This window comes from Salminus brasiliensis, chromosome 7, assembly GCF_030463535.1.
Source record: "Salminus brasiliensis chromosome 7, fSalBra1.hap2, whole genome shotgun sequence".
Lineage (NCBI taxonomy): Eukaryota > Metazoa > Chordata > Actinopteri > Characiformes > Bryconidae > Salminus > Salminus brasiliensis.
In genome coordinates this window covers 18,924,989-18,943,412 of record NC_132884.1, presented here as the reverse complement: position 1 = coordinate 18,943,412, position 18,424 = coordinate 18,924,989, and the positions used below count along the sequence as shown (strand labels likewise).

Below are 18,424 nucleotides of genomic sequence, written 5' to 3'. Positions count from 1 at the left end.
TGTAGACCGTGGACCTGACCTGAAAAAAAGACCCAAAAAATGAAAATCCACTCAAATCTGACAAAAGATAAAAAAGTGCTAAAAACTCTAAAAACGTACAAAAAAGGGTGAAAACGCTCAAAAAGCATAAAATATGACCCAGATGCATCAAAATGCATCACAAGCATGAAAATTTGAAAAAACTTTTAAAATACACTGTAAGGGGTGGCTCTAGGGCAAGGCCTCCCCCTGCCACCAGGGGGAGGCCTCGAGTCACCCCAGCCAGTAATTGAGCCCAATTCCCTACACCTGGGCAGTAGGCTATATAGGCACACAGATCCAGTTGCCCCACTGCTGGATCTTTTGACTCTGGTGGTCTGTGTGTCTGTGTGTCAGTCTATGGGTCTCGAGTGGAAGGCTGAGTGTGTGTCACTCCCCTTCGTGTGTCTCTCCCGAGTCTGTCTCCCGGTGTCTGTGTGTGTGTGTGCGTGTGCGTGTAGCACACATACACTCGTGTACCAGAGGAAGTCAGGAGTGTCTGTCTTCCCTGGTGTGTGGGTCTCTGTGTGTGTGTGTGTGTGTTTGCACACATACACTCGTGTTACAGAGGAAGGCAGGTGTCTGTCTTCCCTGGTGTGTGTGTCTCTGTGTGTGTGTGTGTGTTTGCACACATACACTCGTGTTACAGAGGAAGGCAGGTGTCTGTCTTCCCTGTAACTTTTCAGTTTTCTTGTTTCTTTTGGGAGATCCTTTTTGCCCTTCAGTTGTAGTTTCCTCTAGAGTTAAAGAGGTAGCCAGTACTCCCCTGGCGTCCTTTGTTTTCCCACCTTTATTTCGCGTTAGGCGCGACGTCTCCCCCTTTACATTTCTTTTGTTGGCCGCTTCGATAACTGCCGCTTTGGTGAAGCGGCAGAGCGTCGGTATCGTGACGCGGCGGCCTGGGTTCGAGTCCCCGGTGATTTATTTCTCGTTTCCATTTTGCCTGTTCTAAGATTAAAGACTCTGCACTTGGGCCCGTTGGTCACGTGATCGTGGTAGCTCACTTAGTAGCGCGCCGGCCCTCCAACACGGCGGCCTGGGTTCAAACCCCGCTGTAAGTGAGCACCCCCATTACAGAAAGATCCAGCCAACGACATGGACCCAGCAGAGCCATTTGATCTAGAGCAGGCAAAGGTTGCTCTAGTTAGTCAGGGGGCAATTGTAGGGAGGCATGAGCAGGCCCTGCAGCAGATTCTTTCTCAGCTGCAGGGTCTGACAACTCTGGTAGCTCAGCTCACTGTCCAGCAACCCCCTGAACCTCCCCAGGAGGAGGCTGTGGCTGCCGGAGTAGCCGTAGCTGCTGAAGCAGCCGTAGTGCCTCGTGCTGAACCCTCTCTACCGACCCCAGAGCGCTACGCTGGTGAACCTGGAGGCTGTAGAGGGTTCCTCCTCCAATGTTCACTGGCATTCGAGCAGCAGCCATCACGCTTTCCGTCTGAGCGTGCTAAGGTGGCGTATATCATCTCTCTCCTCACCGGTAGGGCATTAGCCTGGGCCACCCCGGTGTGGGAGTACCAACCTGATGTATGTGCCTCCGCGGCCCGGTTTGCGGCGGCTCTGTCACAAACCTTCGACCTCCCTGTCCGCGGAGACGAGGCGGGGTCCCGCCTCCTGCACCTGCGTCAGGGAAAAAGGTCGGTGGCTGATTACGCCATTGAATTCCGCACGCTATCGGCGGAGAGCGGATGGAATGCCAGCGCTCTCACCTCGGCTTTCCACCATGGCCTAAGTGAGGAGCTCAAGGATGAGCTGGCCTACCGTGACCCTCCCGCCTCCCTCGATCGGCTCATTGAGTTGGCCCAACGGGTTGGTAACCGTCTCGAGGAGAGGCGAAGGGCGCGGAGTGGCAAGGCCTCTCGAGCTCCTCAGGGCCCCCCTGCTGTCTCAGGCTCTTTTCGGGGGTTAGAAGAGCCTCCCGACAGTGGTGTCCAACCCATGCAGTTGGGGCACACTCGCCTGCCACGGCAGGAGCGCGAGGCCCGCATGCGCGAAGGCAGGTGCCTCTACTGTGGGGTCTCCGGACACCTCCGTTCTGCGTGCCCCGAACTCTCGGGAAACGCCAACGTCCGCCAGGGGAGGGGAGACCACTGACGGACCTGACAGTTCTCCCTCGGGCCCAGGGGGTGTTCCTCAATGCCACCCTAGTGTCAGGGTTGTCTGAGGTCCGCCTGCCTGCCTTTCTGGACTCTGGAGCGGCAGGGAACTTTTTAGATGCCGGCCTCGCCAGGAAGTTGGCTCTGCCGCTGGTCCCCTTGAGGGAGCCCATGCCCATAGCAGCCATAGATGGTCGGTCACTGGAGCCCGGGGTGGTGTCCCACCAAACCCACCCTCTCACGCTGCGAGTCGGTCCTCACACCGAGCTGATAGTGTTCTTCATTATCAGTGCTCCTGACTTGCAGTTGGTGCTGGGGTTCCCTTGGCTCCAGCGTCATAACCCTCATGTGGACTGGCTATCCCGGTCTGTCTTGGCATGGGGGCCAGTCTGTCAGTCCTCATGCCTCAAGACTCCTAGGGTTACTGTGGGTACTGACACCAGTCCCGAAGGTTTTGACTCCTCACGAGTCCCAAAGGAGTACTGGGACCTTCGGGAGGTGTTTAGTAAACGGCAGGCCCAGCTGCTGCCCCCCCACAGACCCTTTGACATTGCTATTGACCTCCTCCCTGGCACCACCCCCCCCAGGGGTAGGCTATTTTCGTTGTCGGCACCAGAGCGTCAGGCAATGGAGGACTATGTCCAGGAGGCCTTGGCCTTAGGGTTCATCCGGCCATCCACTTCCCCGGCTGGGGCTGGCTTCTTTTTTGTGGGGAAGAAGGATGGAGGGTTGAGGCCCTGTATTGACTACAGAGGCCTCAATAAAATAACGGTCAAAGACCGCTACCCGTTACCCCTCATGACCTCAGCCTTTGAGGCACTGCAGCAGGCCTCCATCTTCACCAAGCTGGACCTGCGCAGTGCCTACAACCTGGTCAGGGTCAAAGAGGGTGATGAGTGGAAGACGGCGTTCATCACTCCGTCTGGGCATTACGAAAACCTAGTCATGCCATTTGGTTTGATGAATGCGCCCGCCGTCTTCCAACGGTACATCAACGAGGTCCTCCGGGAGGCTTTGGACAGGTACGTGTACGTCTACTTGGATGACATTCTTGTCTATAGTAAATCCGTAGACGAACACGTCGCCCACGTCCGGCGGGTTCTCCAGTTGCTCCTGGAGAACGACCTGTTCATTAAACTGGAGAAATCACAGTTCCATGCGCAGTCAATCTCCTTTTTGGGCTTTGTTGTGTCCCACAACACTCTGCGCATGGACCCGGCCAAGATCAAGGCCGTGGAAAACTGGCCCAGGCCAACTTCTCTGCGCCTTGTCCAGCGCTTCCTGGGTTTTGCCAACTTCTTCCGAAGGTTCGTAAGGAATTTTGGCTCCGTGGCAGCCCCTTTGACCACTTTGACGAGGAAGACGTCAGGGGGGTTCGTTTGGTCCACGGAGGCCCAGGAAGCGTTCGATGCTCTAAGGCGCCTGTTGACCACGGCCCCAGTTCTCCAGTTGCCCGACCCGGACCTTCCATTCATCGTGGAGGTGGACGCCTCTGAGGTAGGCGTGGGTGCAGTTCTCTCCCAGCGGTCTGGTCCTGGCCAAAAGCTGCACCCCTGCGCCTACTTCTCCCACTGCCTTTCCCCGGCTGAACGGAACTACGATGTGGGTGACCGCGAATTATTGGCGGTTAAGCTTGCCTTAGAGGAGTGGCGGCACTGGCTTGAGGGAGCAAAACATCCCTTTCTGGTCTGGACGGATCACAAGAATTTGGCCTACATCCAACAGGCCAAACGTCTTAATCCGCGCCAGGCCAGGTGGGGATTGTTCTTCACTCGGTTCGATTTTGTGTTATCGTTCCGACCGGGCTCGAAGAACACCAAGCCCGATGCTCTCTCTCGCCAGTGGGAGCCCCCTCCTCTATCAAGCACACCCACGACTATAGTCCCCAAGGCCCGGATTGTGGCGCCCATCCGATGGGGACTGGATCGACTATACGTACCCGGGCCTGTAAGGGAACGGGTGCTTCAGTGGGGCCATGCATCCTCCCAGGCAGCACACCCAGGAGCTACACGCACGCTCGAACTTCTGCGCCGGCGATTCTGGTGGCCCGGCATGGAAGGCGACGTGCGTGCTCATGTAGCTTCCTGTTTGGTGTGCTCCCAATGCAAAGATCCCAGAACCAGGCCCACTGGTCTGCTGCTCCCTCTGGCTGTCCCCACGCGTCCTTGGTCCCACCTGTCCCTTGACTTTATCACAGGATTGCCCCGATCACGTGGCAACACTGTGATTCTAGTCATTGTGGACAGGTTCTCCAAGGCCGGCTGCTTTGTGGCTCTCCCAAAGCTGCCGTCAGCTAAGGAGACAGCGGATCTAGTACTCAACCAGGTGGTTCGGGTTCACGGACTCCCCTCCGACATTGTGTCAGACCGTGGGCCCCAATTCACCAGCCGGTTCTGGGGTGCATTTTGCCGACTGTTGGGGGCAGAGGCCAGCCTCACATCTGGCTTCCACCCCCAGTCTAACGGCCAGACAGAGAGGGTCAATCAAGACCTGGAGCGCACCCTTCGCTGTCTGGCCTCCTCCTCGCCCTCTACCTGGTCTGACCAACTGATTTGGGCGGAGTACGCACACAACACCCTCTGGCACTCGTCCCTGGGAATGTCACCCTTTGAGTGCCAGTATGGGTACGCTCCGCCCATGTTCCCAGGACAGGAGGCAGGAGCCGGGGTTCGGTCGGCAGAACAGATGGTCAGGTGTTGTCGGAGAACCTGGCAGAAAGCCCGCAGGTCCCTCCTGTCTGCAGTAGCTGCTCTGAAGCGCTATGCGGAAAGGAGGCGAAGGCCAGCTTCGACCTATCGTCCTGGGCAGCGGGTTTGGCTTTCGGCTAAGGATCTGCCCTTGCGTGGTGCTCCCCGCAAGTTGGCGCCTCGGTACATCGGCCCCTTCAAGATCCTTCGCCGGGTCAACCCCGTGGCCTACCGCCTTGCCCTTCCCCCTTCGATGCGTGTGAACCCCACCTTTCACGTGTCCCGCCTCAAGCCCGTCTTGTGTTCCGTGGGTCCCGTCGATCCGCCGGGCCCGCGTACGGTTGGCGGTGCGCCGGCCTACACGGTCAGGCGCCTTCTGGATGTCCGTCGGGTCCGGGGCGGGCTTCAGTATCTGGTGGACTGGGAGGGTTATGGCCCGGAGGAGCGGTCCTGGGTGCCCTCCCGCCACATTCTGGACCCCGAGCTCATCCGGGCGTTTCGTCGGGACCGTGCTGCTGGGTTAGGGACGTCGGGTGCCGCCCCTCGGGGGGGGGGGTCCTGTAAGGGGTGGCTCTAGGGCAAGGCCTCCCCCTGCCACCAGGGGGAGGCCTCGAGTCACCCCAGCCAGTAATTGAGCCCAATTCCCTACACCTGGGCAGTAGGCTATATAGGCACACAGATCCAGTTGCCCCACTGCTGGATCTTTTGACTCTGGTGGTCTGTGTGTCTGTGTGTCAGTCTATGGGTCTCGAGTGGAAGGCTGAGTGTGTGTCACTCCCCTTCGTGTGTCTCTCCCGAGTCTGTCTCCCGGTGTCTGTGTGTGTGTGTGTGTGTGCGTGTGCGTGTAGCACACATACACTCGTGTACCAGAGGAAGGCAGGAGTGTCTGTCTTCCCTGGTGTGTGGGTCTCTGTGTGTGTGTGTGTTTGCACACATACACTCGTGTTACAGAGGAAGGCAGGTGTCTGTCTTCCCTGGTGTGTGTGTCTCTGTGTGTGTGTGTGTGTTTGCACACATACACTCGTGTTACAGAGGAAGGCAGGTGTCTGTCTTCCCTGTAACTTTTCAGTTTTCTTGTTTCTTTTGGGAGATCCTTTTTGCCCTTCAGTTGTAGTTTCCTCTAGAGTTAAAGAGGTAGCCAGTACTCCCCTGGCGTCCTTTGTTTTCCCACCTTTATTTCGCGTTAGGCGCGACGTCTCCCCCTTTACATTTCTTTTGTTGGCCGCTTCGATAACTGCCGCTTTGGTGAAGCGGCAGAGCGTCGGTATCGTGACGCGGCGGCCTGGGTTCGAGTCCCCGGTGATTTATTTCTCGTTTCCATTTTGCCTGTTCTAAGATTAAAGACTCTGCACTTGGGCCCGTTGGTCACGTGATCGTGGTAGCTCACTTAGTAGCGCGCCGGCCCTCCAACACGGCGGCCTGGGTTCAAACCCCGCTGTAAGTGAGCACCCCCATTACATACACACAAAGTGTAGACCGAGGACGTGACGTGAAAAAAAAGACCCAAAAAATGAAAATCCACTCAAATCCGCCAAAGGTTGAAAAAGTACAAAAAACTCTAAAAACACACAAAAAAGGGTGAAAACGCTCAAAAGGCATAAAATATGCCCCAGATGCATCAAAATGCATGACTTGCATGAGAACTGAAAAAACTTTTAAAACGCACAAAAAGTGTAGACCTCGGACCTGATGTGACAAAAAAGACCCAAAAAATGAAAATCCACCCAAATCTGACAAAAGTTGAAAAAGTACAAAAAACTCTAAAAACGCACAAAAAAGGGTGAAAACGCTCAAAAAGCATAAAATATGCCCCAGATGCATCACAAGCATGAAAATCTGAAAAAACTTTTAAAACGCACAAAAAGTGTAGACCTGATGTGAAAAAAAGACCCAAAAAATGAAAATCCACTCAAATCCGCCAAAGGTTGAAAAAGTGCAAAAAACTCTAAAAACACACAAAAAAGGGTGAAAACGCTCAAAAGGCATAAAATATGCCCCAGATGCATCAAAATGCATGACTTGCATGAGAACTGAAAAAACTTTTAAAACGCACAAAAAGTGTAGACCGCGGACCTGACGTGAAAAAAAGACCCAAAAAATGAAAATCCACTCAAATCCGCCAAAGGTTGAAAAAGTGCAAAAAACTCTAAAAACACAAAAAAGGGTGAAAACACTCAAAAGGCATAAAATATGCCCCAGATGCATCCAACTGCATCACAAGCATGAAAATTTGAAAAAACTTTTAAAACGCACAAAAAGTGTAGACCGCAGACCTGACGTGAAAAAAAAGTTCCCAAAAAATGAGAATCCACTCAAATCTGACAAAAGTTGAAAAAGTGCAAAAAACTCGAAAAACGCACAAAAAAGGGTGAAAACGCTCAAAAACCATAAAATATACCCCAGATGCATCAAACTGCATCACAAGCATGAAAATTTGAAAAGACTTTTAAATCGCACAAAAAGTGTAGACCGCGGACCTGACGTGAAAAAAAGACCCAAAAAATGAAAATCCACTCAAATCTGACAAAAGTTGAAAAAGTGCTAAAAACTCTAAAAATGCACCAAAAAGGCTGAAAACGCTCAAAAAGCATAAAATATGCCCCAGATGCATCAAAATGCATGACTTGCATGAAAAATGAAAAATCTTTTAAAACGCACAAAAAGTGTAGACCGCGGACCTGACATGAAAAAAAGACCCAAAAAATGAAAATCCACTCAAATCCGCCAAAGGTTGAAAAATTTCAAATGACTCAAAAAACGCACCAAAAAGGGTGAAAACGCTCAAAAGGCATAAAATATGCCCCAGATGCATCAAAATGCATGACTTGCATGAGAACTGAAAAAAACTTTTAAAACGCACAAAAAGTGTAGACCTCGGACCTGACTTGAAAAAAAAGACCTAAAAAATGAAAATCCCCCCAAATCTGACAAAAGTTGAAAAAGTGCAAAAAACTTTAAAAATGCACAAAAAAGGGTGAAAACGCTCAAAAAGCATAAAATATGCCCCAGATGCATCAAACTGCATCACAAGCATGAAAATTTGAAAAGACTTTTAAAACGCACAAAAAGTGTAGACCGCGGACCTGACGTGAAAAAAAAGACCCAAAAAATGAAAATCCACTCAAATCCGCCAAAAGTTGAAAAAGTGCAAAAAACTCTAAAAACGCACAAAAAAGGGTGAAAACGCTCAAAAAGCATAAAATATGCCCCAGATGCATCAAAATGCATGACTTGCATGAAAACTGAAAAAACTTTTAAAACGCACAAAAAGTGTAGACCTGACGTGAAAAAAAAAGACCCAAAAAATGAAAATCCACTCAAATCTGACAAAAGTTGAAAAATTTCAAATGACTCGAAAAACGCACCAAAAAGGGTGAAAACGCTCAAAAAGCATAAAATATGCCCCAGATGCATCAAAATGCATGACTTGCATGAGAACTGAAAAAAACTTTTAAAACGCACAAAAAGTGTAGACCGCGGACCTGACCTGAAAAAAAAAAACCCAAAAAATGAAAATCCACTCAAATCTGACAAAAGTTGAAAAAGTTCAAATGACTCGAAAAACGCACCAAAAAGGGTGAAAACGCTCAAAAAGCATAAAATATGCCCCAGATGCATCAAAATGCATGACTTGCATGAGAACTGAAAAAAACTTTTAAAACGCACAAAAAGTGTAGACCTTGGACATGACGTGAAAAAAAGGACCCAAAAAATGAAAATCCACCCAAATCTGACAAAACTTGAAAAAGTGCAAAAAACTCTAAAAATGCACAAAAAAGGGTGAAAACGCTCAAAAAGCATAAAATATGCCCCAGATGCATCAAACTGCACCACAAGCATGAAAATTTGAAAAAACTTTTAAAACGCACAAAAAGTGTAGACCGCAGACCTGACGTGAAAAAAAAGACCCAAAAAATGAAAATCCACTCAAATCTGACAAAAGTTGAAAAAGTGTAAAAAACTCAAAAAACGCACCAAAAAGGGTGAAAACGCTCAAAAAGCATAAAATATGCCCCAGATGCATCAAAATGCATGACTTGCATGAAAACTGAAAAAACTTTTAAAACGCACAAAAAGTGTAGACCGCGGACCTGACGTGAAAAAAAAGTTCCCAAAAAATGAAAATCCACTCAAATCTGACAAAAGTTGAAAAAGTGCAAAAAACTCGAAAAACACAGAAAAAAGGGTGAAAACGCTCAAAAGGCATAAAATATGCCCCAGATGCATCAAACTGCATCACAAGCATGAAAACTTTTAAATCGCACAAAAAGTGTAGACCGCGGACCTGACGTGAAAAAAAAGACCCAAAAAATGAAAATCCACCCAAATCTGACAAAATTTGAAAAAGTGCAAAAAACTCAAAAAACGCACAAAAAAAGACCCAAAAAATAAAAATCCACCCAAATCTGACAAAAGTTGAAAAAGTGCTAAAAACTTTAAAAATGCACAAAAAAGGGTGAAAACGCTCAAAAAGCATAAAATATGCCCCAGATGCATCAAACTGCATCACAAGCATGAAAATTTGAAAAAACTTTTAAAACGCACAAAAAGTGTAGACCACGGACCTGCACAGCGGACACTGACACTCCACAGCGGTACTGGCAAAATGTTTTGGAAGCTCAGACTTACTGCAGGAGGAACTACACTGATCTGGTCAGGCTTCAGAGATCAGGACCAGAATGAAGAAGTGAAGATTAAAGGGATGACCAGCAGCACTTCTTTCTGGATCTGCCTGCTGCGTGATGACTGGGAGTGGACTGATGTAGGACCCTCTGCTTACAGAAACTGGTTGGTCAGCCTGGGCCTTTCCCATCAGACTGTGTAAACCTTGTATCAGGAAAGTTGTATTCAGTGCCATGCAGTAATACTGGACCTGCTCTGTGCTACAGCAGTAAGTAGTGACACTCTTCACACACACTCTAACTCTCTCAGGTCAGCATAATCAATATAACCCATCTAAAGTAAATCAGAGTCTCTAATTTCAGTCTAAAACCTGCTTTTCTGTTTGTATTTCTGTCTCTATCAGCGTCCATTCATGTCAGTGATGACCGAATGAGCTGGGAGAGCGCTCTGGACTACTGTAAGAAAGAGAACAGGAATGTTCTACTGCGCATGGAGTCTGATCAGGAGCAGAAACTGTTGGAGTCTGAGCTCAGGAGGAGTCTCTGGGCTGTCTCTGGGCTGATGTGGGTGGGGCTGAGACAGAAGCAAATGTCTGAGCTGTTAAAGTTGTCCAGTAGACTTGCTTTGGGTCTTTGCAGTGGAGTGCGTCCACTGTCCCCCAGCTGCGGTGCCACAGACACTGTAGAAATCATTCAGGGTGAAGACGGACGTTTCTGAACTCCGAGCCGTCTGAGTTTAGTGTTCCTCTGACTCTCCTGCTCCTTTCAGTAAGAGCTTCATCATTCGCTGCTGAGCTGAATCAGGTGATTGAACAGATAAACACTAAAGTTATATTATACACACTTCAGTTACACACTTTCCAAAATGCTCTGAGCTTTTTTGTGCTGATAAGGTTTCTGATAAATGGTGATTTTTATAAAGTAACATTTCTATAGATATTTTACATCTATATTCTATATTATTATTATTATTATGTTGAAATCTTGTTGAATTGTGTAATTTCTGAAAATGGACATTTACTATCAATAAAAAGAAACACAATGTTGTACGTTTTATTTATGTGTGGTGTAAAATGTACAGAATTGTTTTCTCTTACGTTTTAACATCTAATAGAATGATTTTACAGTCATTTTAAAGCTCAGCTTCTAGATTATCATTAGCTGATTAATCACCGATGTGTTCAGAAAGAAACAAATGACTGACAAGCAGTCTGACTGCGCCCCCTGGTGGTAGAAAAGGAGCGATGCGATTTACACCTGTGCCATTGAAGCTCCACCTGAGCTTGTTCATTTCTCTAGTCTTATTAAGCACAGTGAATCCCATAATATCATCTAAAAGACTAAATCCTTGTTTTCCTGTGATCTTCCACTAATGCCCAAACCTGGCCCACTTTTCCATGGTGTAAGAATTGGAATAAATGAAATTGCAGCTAGCTCTTACAATGCCTTGTTTTGGGTGTGAGAGAGAAATGCAGTGTACCATGCCTCGGTGAGGTACTTGCCTTTGCCTTTGATTTTTCACAGTCCAACACAGCAACCAACCGCTCATGAATGGCATCTGTTTCATCTTCAGATGATAGAAACATCATGAGTAGTATCATTCTGAACTGAAAACACGTCTGCCTCTCTAACCTCATCAGTGATTGTGCTCTTTATCACCTTTCTGAGAACATCCACAACTTTGTTGACTATGTCTTTCCATATAAGAGTCACAAGAGGACCCATACCTTTTGCCCCAGTCATGATGTATCTAACTGCTAATGTGCTGCTGAAGGCACAGATTATACTGGCTCAGAACAATGAACACCTCTAAAACATTCTGTGGGCGGCGGTGGATGAGAACTGAGAAACATCTGTAGATCCCATCTTTGAGGACGAGCAACAGAATCAAACTCGGTCTCCTCATCTACACGAGTAGCTGCCTGAGATTCTGGCCTCTCCTGCTGCACTGCTCATTGGACCCTGTCTCTTCCCTCAGCATCTAACGTCCCTGTATTATATTGCATTAGACTAGAAGGGCATATGCACTGTGCAGTCATGGACAGAGATCATTATTGATTAAACAGTGTTTACCTATTTCATTTTCAGCATTCTGAATATCTTCTATATTTTTAAGAAGACTCCAGAGTACCTGTCGACTCCAGAGTCCTGTCCTTTCATGCCTAGTCAGTTCATCAGCAGAATCAGACTGGCTAATCTGCTGCTCTGAGGCTACAAAAACATTAAGTCTATATTGTGATTGTGTAAAAAGCTCTATATGTCAGCCAAACTTGACGATGAATTTAGATTACAGAAAATGGAGGACTGTGAGAAGGACATATAACTCTCGAAATCAACTATCAGACTTAATGTTAGACTTGGCTGATGCTTCCATTATTCCTGGTCTAGCAGCTAAAAATCTTGGCATCATATTTGACTCATATTTATTATTTGAGCAACATATAGCCAATATTAGTAGGACAGCCTTTATGCAGCTTAGGAACATCGCCAAACTAAGAAAATCCTTATCACTACAGGACGCAGAAAAGCTAGCACACGCTTTTATTACCTCAAGGCTAGATTACTGTAATGCACTACTGTCAGGTTGTTCTAGCAGGAACGTCAATAAATTTCAGCTGGTTCAAAATGCTGCAGCCAGGGTCCTTACTAAAACTAGAACATTTCACTATATCAGTCCAGTTCTATCAGCACTTCATTGGCTCCCAGTTAAATTCCGCATTGAATACAAAATTCTTCTGTTAACATATAAATCCCTACATGGCCTCGCTCCTGAGTACCTGCGGGACCTTACTACATATTACGAACCATCAAGATTACGTAGATGTCAGGGTGCTGGACTCGCTTACTCGTTCCCAAAATTCAGGAAACCTCAGCAGGGGAAGAGCCTTTTCTTATAAAGCCGCCCAACTCTGGAATAACCTTCCAGATAATGTTTGGGACTCAGACACAGTCTCAATCTTTAACTCTAGTCTGAAAACTTATCTGTTTAGTTTAGCTTTTGGTAATTAATGTTTCCCCTTAGATCACGTGTCAAACTCAAGGCCCGCGGGCCAAATGTGGCCCGCCATGTCATTTGTTGTGGCCCACAAGATCTTAAAAGATCTGCTTAATGCTGATAATTATGCTTAATAACATAATTGGCATGAATTGTGGGAAATGGAGTTTATTGTCAATGCATGCTTTTAGACTAATTCTAAAGCGTGCATTGACCTTAAACTACATGTCCCCACAATGCATGCAGATTATGCTTTTTTCAACAAGTGGAATTACTGCCACAATTAGCTACAAATATGATCCCAAAATGTCCAGGAAAAGAAACATTGATGCAGATGGAAGACCGTTTCAAGAGGGATGGGAAGCGAATACATGTTTGTGCTTCAAGGAGAAAAAACGGTATGTCTTTTGTGTTATGAGACGGTGGCAGTTGTCAAGGAGTACAATTTACGTCGGCACTTTGATCCCAAACACGGAGCTAAGTATGCCAAAGTTAGCCTTCAAAAAAGCAACAAATTGTACAAGAATTAAAAGGCAAATTGCGATCGCAGCAGAATATGTTCACAAGAGCTACGGCCCAAAACGACGCAGCAGTGAAAGCTAGCTTTATTGTAGCTGAAGAAATCGCTCGCGCGTCTAAGTCTTTTTCAGAGGGTGCATTTTTGAAGCAGTGTATGCTGAAGGTCTGTGAGCAGGTGTGTCCCGACCAGATACAGACATTTAAAAATGTCAGTTTATCAAGAAACACCATCGCGGAGCGAATTAAGGAACTCGCAGGAAACCTGGCAACACAGCTGGCCGCAGAGAGGCGCAACTACCAAACCTTTTCATTAGCACTTGATGAAAGCACAGACAGCACAGATACAGCGCAGCTATCCATTTTCATTAGAGGCGTGAAGTTGGACCTCTCTGTCACTGAGGAGCTGTTGGATATAGCTGCCATGCATGGGACCACAACGGGATGGGACATTTTCGATGCAGTAGAGAAGTCCTTAAATAAAAATGCATTGCCTTGGGAAAATTTGGTTGGATTAACCACAGACGGCGCACCTGCAATGTGTGGAGGAAAATTGGGCTTGGTTGGACTAATGAAAGAGAAAATGCAGAAGAGTAACTGTCACGCGCACCTTATAACTTATCATTGCATTATCCATCAAGAGGCTTTGTGTGGGAAGGTGCTGGGGATGGATGATATAGTAACCACTGTCATGAACACAGTGAACTTCATTCGGGCGCGTGGCCTGAATCACCGTCAGTCCAGCTGTTCTTGCAGGAGATGGGCTCGGAGCACGGAGACGTGCCATACCATACGGAGGTGCGGTGGCTGAGTAGGGGCAAAGTCCACAAATGATTTTTTGAGCTTAGGGAAGGCATTGCTCTTTTCATGCAGGGTAAAGGAAAAACCCATGTCCGAACTGTCAGTTCCAAACTGGCTGTGTGACTTTGCGGTGTTGGGCGACATTACCGAACATCTTGCCCAACTGAATCAGAAGCTTCAGGGACGCAAACAAGTCATCACGCAGATGTCCGACATGATCACCACTTTCCAGCGTAAACTTGATCTATGGATGTGCCAGGTGAAGCAGGACAATCTTGCCCACTTTCCTGTTTGTCAGAGCATCTCAGCCTCATTTCCCGGCAGTTTTTCATGTGCTCAGTTGGCTACCAAACTGAACCGGTTAACGAATGAGTTTGATCGGCGCTTCTGTGACTTTAGAGCCCAGCAGTCAGGCCTTGCCAGCTTCAGATGGAGCTAATCGAGCTTCAAAGTGATCGTTGCCTAAGAGCAAAGTTCCAGGATGCTGCTTTTAGCAGACTTTTACTGTCTGCTTCCCCCTGATTTGATGCCACAGCTTCAACTTCATGCTGCCTGTGTTTTGTCCATGTTTGGGAGCATCTATCTGTGCGAACAGATGTTTTCAATGATGAATCTCAACAAAAACAAGCACAGATCACAGTTTTGTGTTTATTATTTTCAGAACATGATCAATGGATGAGGATGGTGGAGAGGAGGTCCACTTGGTGTGTTCAAGGACAGGCAGCATCTCCTAATCAACTCCACCTAAAAACTTGACCAATATAGTGAACTGAGACAACCCTGTTTAGTACATATACTACTTTATATGTGTAGCAATGTATTTAGTGTTTACACAGGTTTATGTGTTTTTGCAGACAAATGTTTACTGTAATCAAACCATCTGTCATTAAGTGTATGTATGACCTCTGCAAGGGTGTGTGCAGCCATTTGTGTTTTGTAAAATGCCACATCTGTTACACATGTTCTTAGCAGCTCACAGTTGTTGGTTGTATTGTTATTCTGCCCCTTTCAATTGTGACAAAGTTTTGAGTTAGTTAATGTCATAACTTGTGTTTGATGATATTTTTCTTTATTCACTTGGATAGTTTGATCGTTGATTGATGGAGTAATACGAGTTTCTTAACCTGACAAATTAACAGGATTTATGTTATGTTAACAGAGTAACAAGCAAACATATTTTTCATCTATTCAAATATTTATAAGTAATAAATTCAGAGTTATTTAACATTAAGGAGTACTAATATTTATTCTACATTACATTTGGTTGCATTTAATTACATTTATACTGTCTTACAGTTACATCTGGCCCTTTGAGGGCAACCATTATGGTGATGTGGCCCTCTGTGAAAATGAGTTTGACACCCCTGCTATAGAGCTTTCTGTAACACTTAGGAGCCTAAGACACTGTATCAGATGGTAAAGATGTAATTAATGTGATAATAAATATCTATTTTTTACTCTTATTATAATGCTTGAGTTGGCTTTATGAGCTTCTTTTTTGATCTTAACTGGTGTAGCAGTTATTTTAACTGCTCACTCACTTCTGTTAATGTCTGTTAGCAGGTATTTGCTGATAGACACTGACAGAAGTGAGAACCCAGAAATGTGAAAAGGGCCCATCCACAAAGTGCAGGGTGCAGCATGTGTTTGTATGTGGTGGAGGTGTGATGAGACAGGTGAGATAACTTGTGAACTTGTGACTGGTACACTGCGCTGCTGTCTGTTCAGGAGCCGAATTGCTCAGAGATAGAAGCTGTCTCGGCTGGTTCTGGTCTTCATGCTTCTGTACTTCATGCCACTGGGCAGTGGCTTGCGTGGGTGGCAGTGGCGGTTCTAGACCATTTTAAGGGGGGGGGGGCAGTCTAGGGCCAGCGGTTATGTTAGAGGGGTCGATTACTTTCTAGCGTATGATGCTTTACACGCATTAATAAAAAATATCTGCAACTTATCATGTTCATTTGGCTCTATCTGACCTTCTGCACAAGTCTTTCTTTTTTTTGGAAGAAGTGTGAAATATCATTTTTCCTCTTTTTGAAAATAAATACAACAGTGTCGAGCCACCACTACGAGGGGATTGCTGCGTTAGCTTTGCCTTCATTTTCTTCGGGATTAATAAAGTATCAGTTTGGCTGAACCTCAAACACATCGCTTCGTATATAAATGACTTGATATGCAACACATTCTGAAAAACGTTGTAAGACAGGATAAGATCATCCTTTATTAGTCCCACAGTGGGGAAATTCACAGTGTCACAGCAGCAAAAAGATAGGGATAGCAAGTCAGTCAAAACAATTGACACACATTGACCCTCGATTGCACATGAGAATGTGAGATATTGCACATTGTAATGTTTATGTGAATGAGCTCTTTATCCTAATTAAAAAATGTACAGATAAATGTATCCTCCGCATTTGACCCATCTGTGGTCGTGAACACACACACACTAGGGGCAGTGAGCACACACACACCTAAAGCAGTATATATTACATTAACAGTTTCCACATTTTTCAACAGTTTTCTTTTACATTTTACTTACCTTGCTTATCTTTGTCGCCGTGTGTTCACAGAGTTGAGGAGAGACACGCCTAATTTAGGGGGGCCGTAGGGGGGTCCAAATGTGTTATGGGAGGGGCACTGGGCCCCTCTCGGCACCCCCCTAGAACCGCCACTGGTTGGTGAAGTCCTTAATAATCCTCCTCGGCTCCTCAAATAGTAACTGGTGAATAATTCTTTATCTTCAATAAATGGATGATCGTTTTAAATCTGCATGGTGGAGTGGAGAGTTAGAATTAGAAGCCAACTTTAAGGTTTGTTTTGGCTGCTAAGTGGAAACGTCTCTGCACTTATAATGTAAAATAAAGCTCTGTTTTGTTTTGCTCACAGAGAGATGGATAGGATTGGAACTTAAAAAGCTGATACTTGATCTAATAAAAATGCCTGGATCAGTTCCTGATCCTGAGTCAATGGATTTTATCGGGACATCCCTAGTTGCTGCCCTGTTCACTTGTGAGTGTATGCTCACTGCCACGGATTGGTGGCAAGGTGAAATTCCACTGTACTGCTGTGGTGATAAAGTGTGGTTTCCTTTCCTTTCTCAGAACCCTTCTAGCTAGCCCTGTAGCTGTGTGTAAGGATCTGTACTATGGTAGTATAACCTTGTCTTTTATCTGTTCAGCTGAGGAAGATGTACGACATTGCACTGGTATATCTGCATGCTGAAGGCTATTGGGAATGCAGATCTTTATGCCATGGTGACCAAAGCCCTCTGCAGCCTTTATCTTCCAGTGCCTGGGACTGCACTGTGGGAATTAGGGAACCCTTTAGAGTAAGTATTCTTGTACCACTCATACAGGGGGGCCCCAAAGTGTATTTTGTCATTTTGGCCATTCCTAAAATGTGTTAGATTGTGTTATGTTAGGAAATCAAAACAAGTAAGTATTTCTGGCTCTGCTTTTGTGGAACATTTAGAACAGTGCTACTGGAATACATCTCCAGGCTTCTCCACACAACAGTCCGTATTTATCAACATTGTGTGAAAACAAACAAACAAAAGGAGAAAAGGAAAGAAAACCAGTAAGACGCTGAAACTATGGCCCGAGGTCCCCTCATAACCTCCACTGTGATGCCGGCCAGAATAGGCTTCTGTTGGTCAAAGCTGGGGAGTCAACATGAAGGAATAGATACACCAACTGGCCGCTGCAGTGACGCAGACATGGTGGTAGTGTGTGTGTGTGTGTGTGTGTGTGTGTGTGTGTGTGGTGCTGGTGGTACAAGTGGATCAGACACAGCAGTTTTGAACACTGTGTCCACTCTGCTGTTTCTGATCCAATCAAATCAGCACAACAAACTCTAACAAACCACCACCATGTCAGTCAGTCAGTGTCACTCTAGTGATGAAATTTATGTATATATGAAGGTCAGTCTGAAACGGTGGAAATTCAGATCATCCCTGTTATTAAACATAAAATAATCTTCTTTCAGTTAAATCCACTTTATTTTAACATCACTTTCCTACCTACTCATAATAAGACTTTCTTGTGCTCATATCATTTCATAGCTAAATGATAAAGATGGATAAATTTACAATTCAATAAACTAAACCAAATGATCAAATCACTCCACAAAATCATCAGTGTCTGATGTATTCATGGTAGGAGTTTCAGAAATTTCTTACTGTAGGAATGTGGAGTAATGGGATAGCAAACTTTTGTGAAGTGTCAATTTAGTATTGGGTAGACAAGATTTTGAAAAGTCAAACTGTTATGAATTCACACCCATAAATTCTTGAACAGTACCTGATGTATTCATGGTATGAGTTTCAGACATTTCTTACTGTAGAAATGTGCAGCAGTGGGTAAATGCAGTAATGCTTAAAAATACAAATAAATACAATTAACAAAAAAAAATTTAACACAAAAACAAATAAATAAAAAAACATAAATAAAATGAACGAATAAACTTTGCTTTATCTGAATTAGATTTTTCTGGTGGTTAAGACATAACTGCGCATGTGCAAGCACAGCTTTTGCCGGGCAGACTGCAGACATTTTACACACACATCTTGCTTCTGGGAGGTAGTGTTAGCGTATATGAGAAGACTTTGTTATTGCACAGTTACACTGTAGGATAGTTTATTTTGTTTGTCTTTATGAATCCACGTATATGCTTGATATTTCTGGTAAGTTTATGGGA

General features: G+C 45.8%; 1 pseudogene; it reads left to right on the top strand.

Moving 5' to 3' along the window:
• The first annotated feature begins 12,771 nt into the window (after positions 1-12,771).
• Positions 12,772-14,411, top strand: LOC140559625 (general transcription factor II-I repeat domain-containing protein 2-like; annotated as a pseudogene).
• Positions 14,412-18,424: the final 4,013 nt, after the last annotated feature.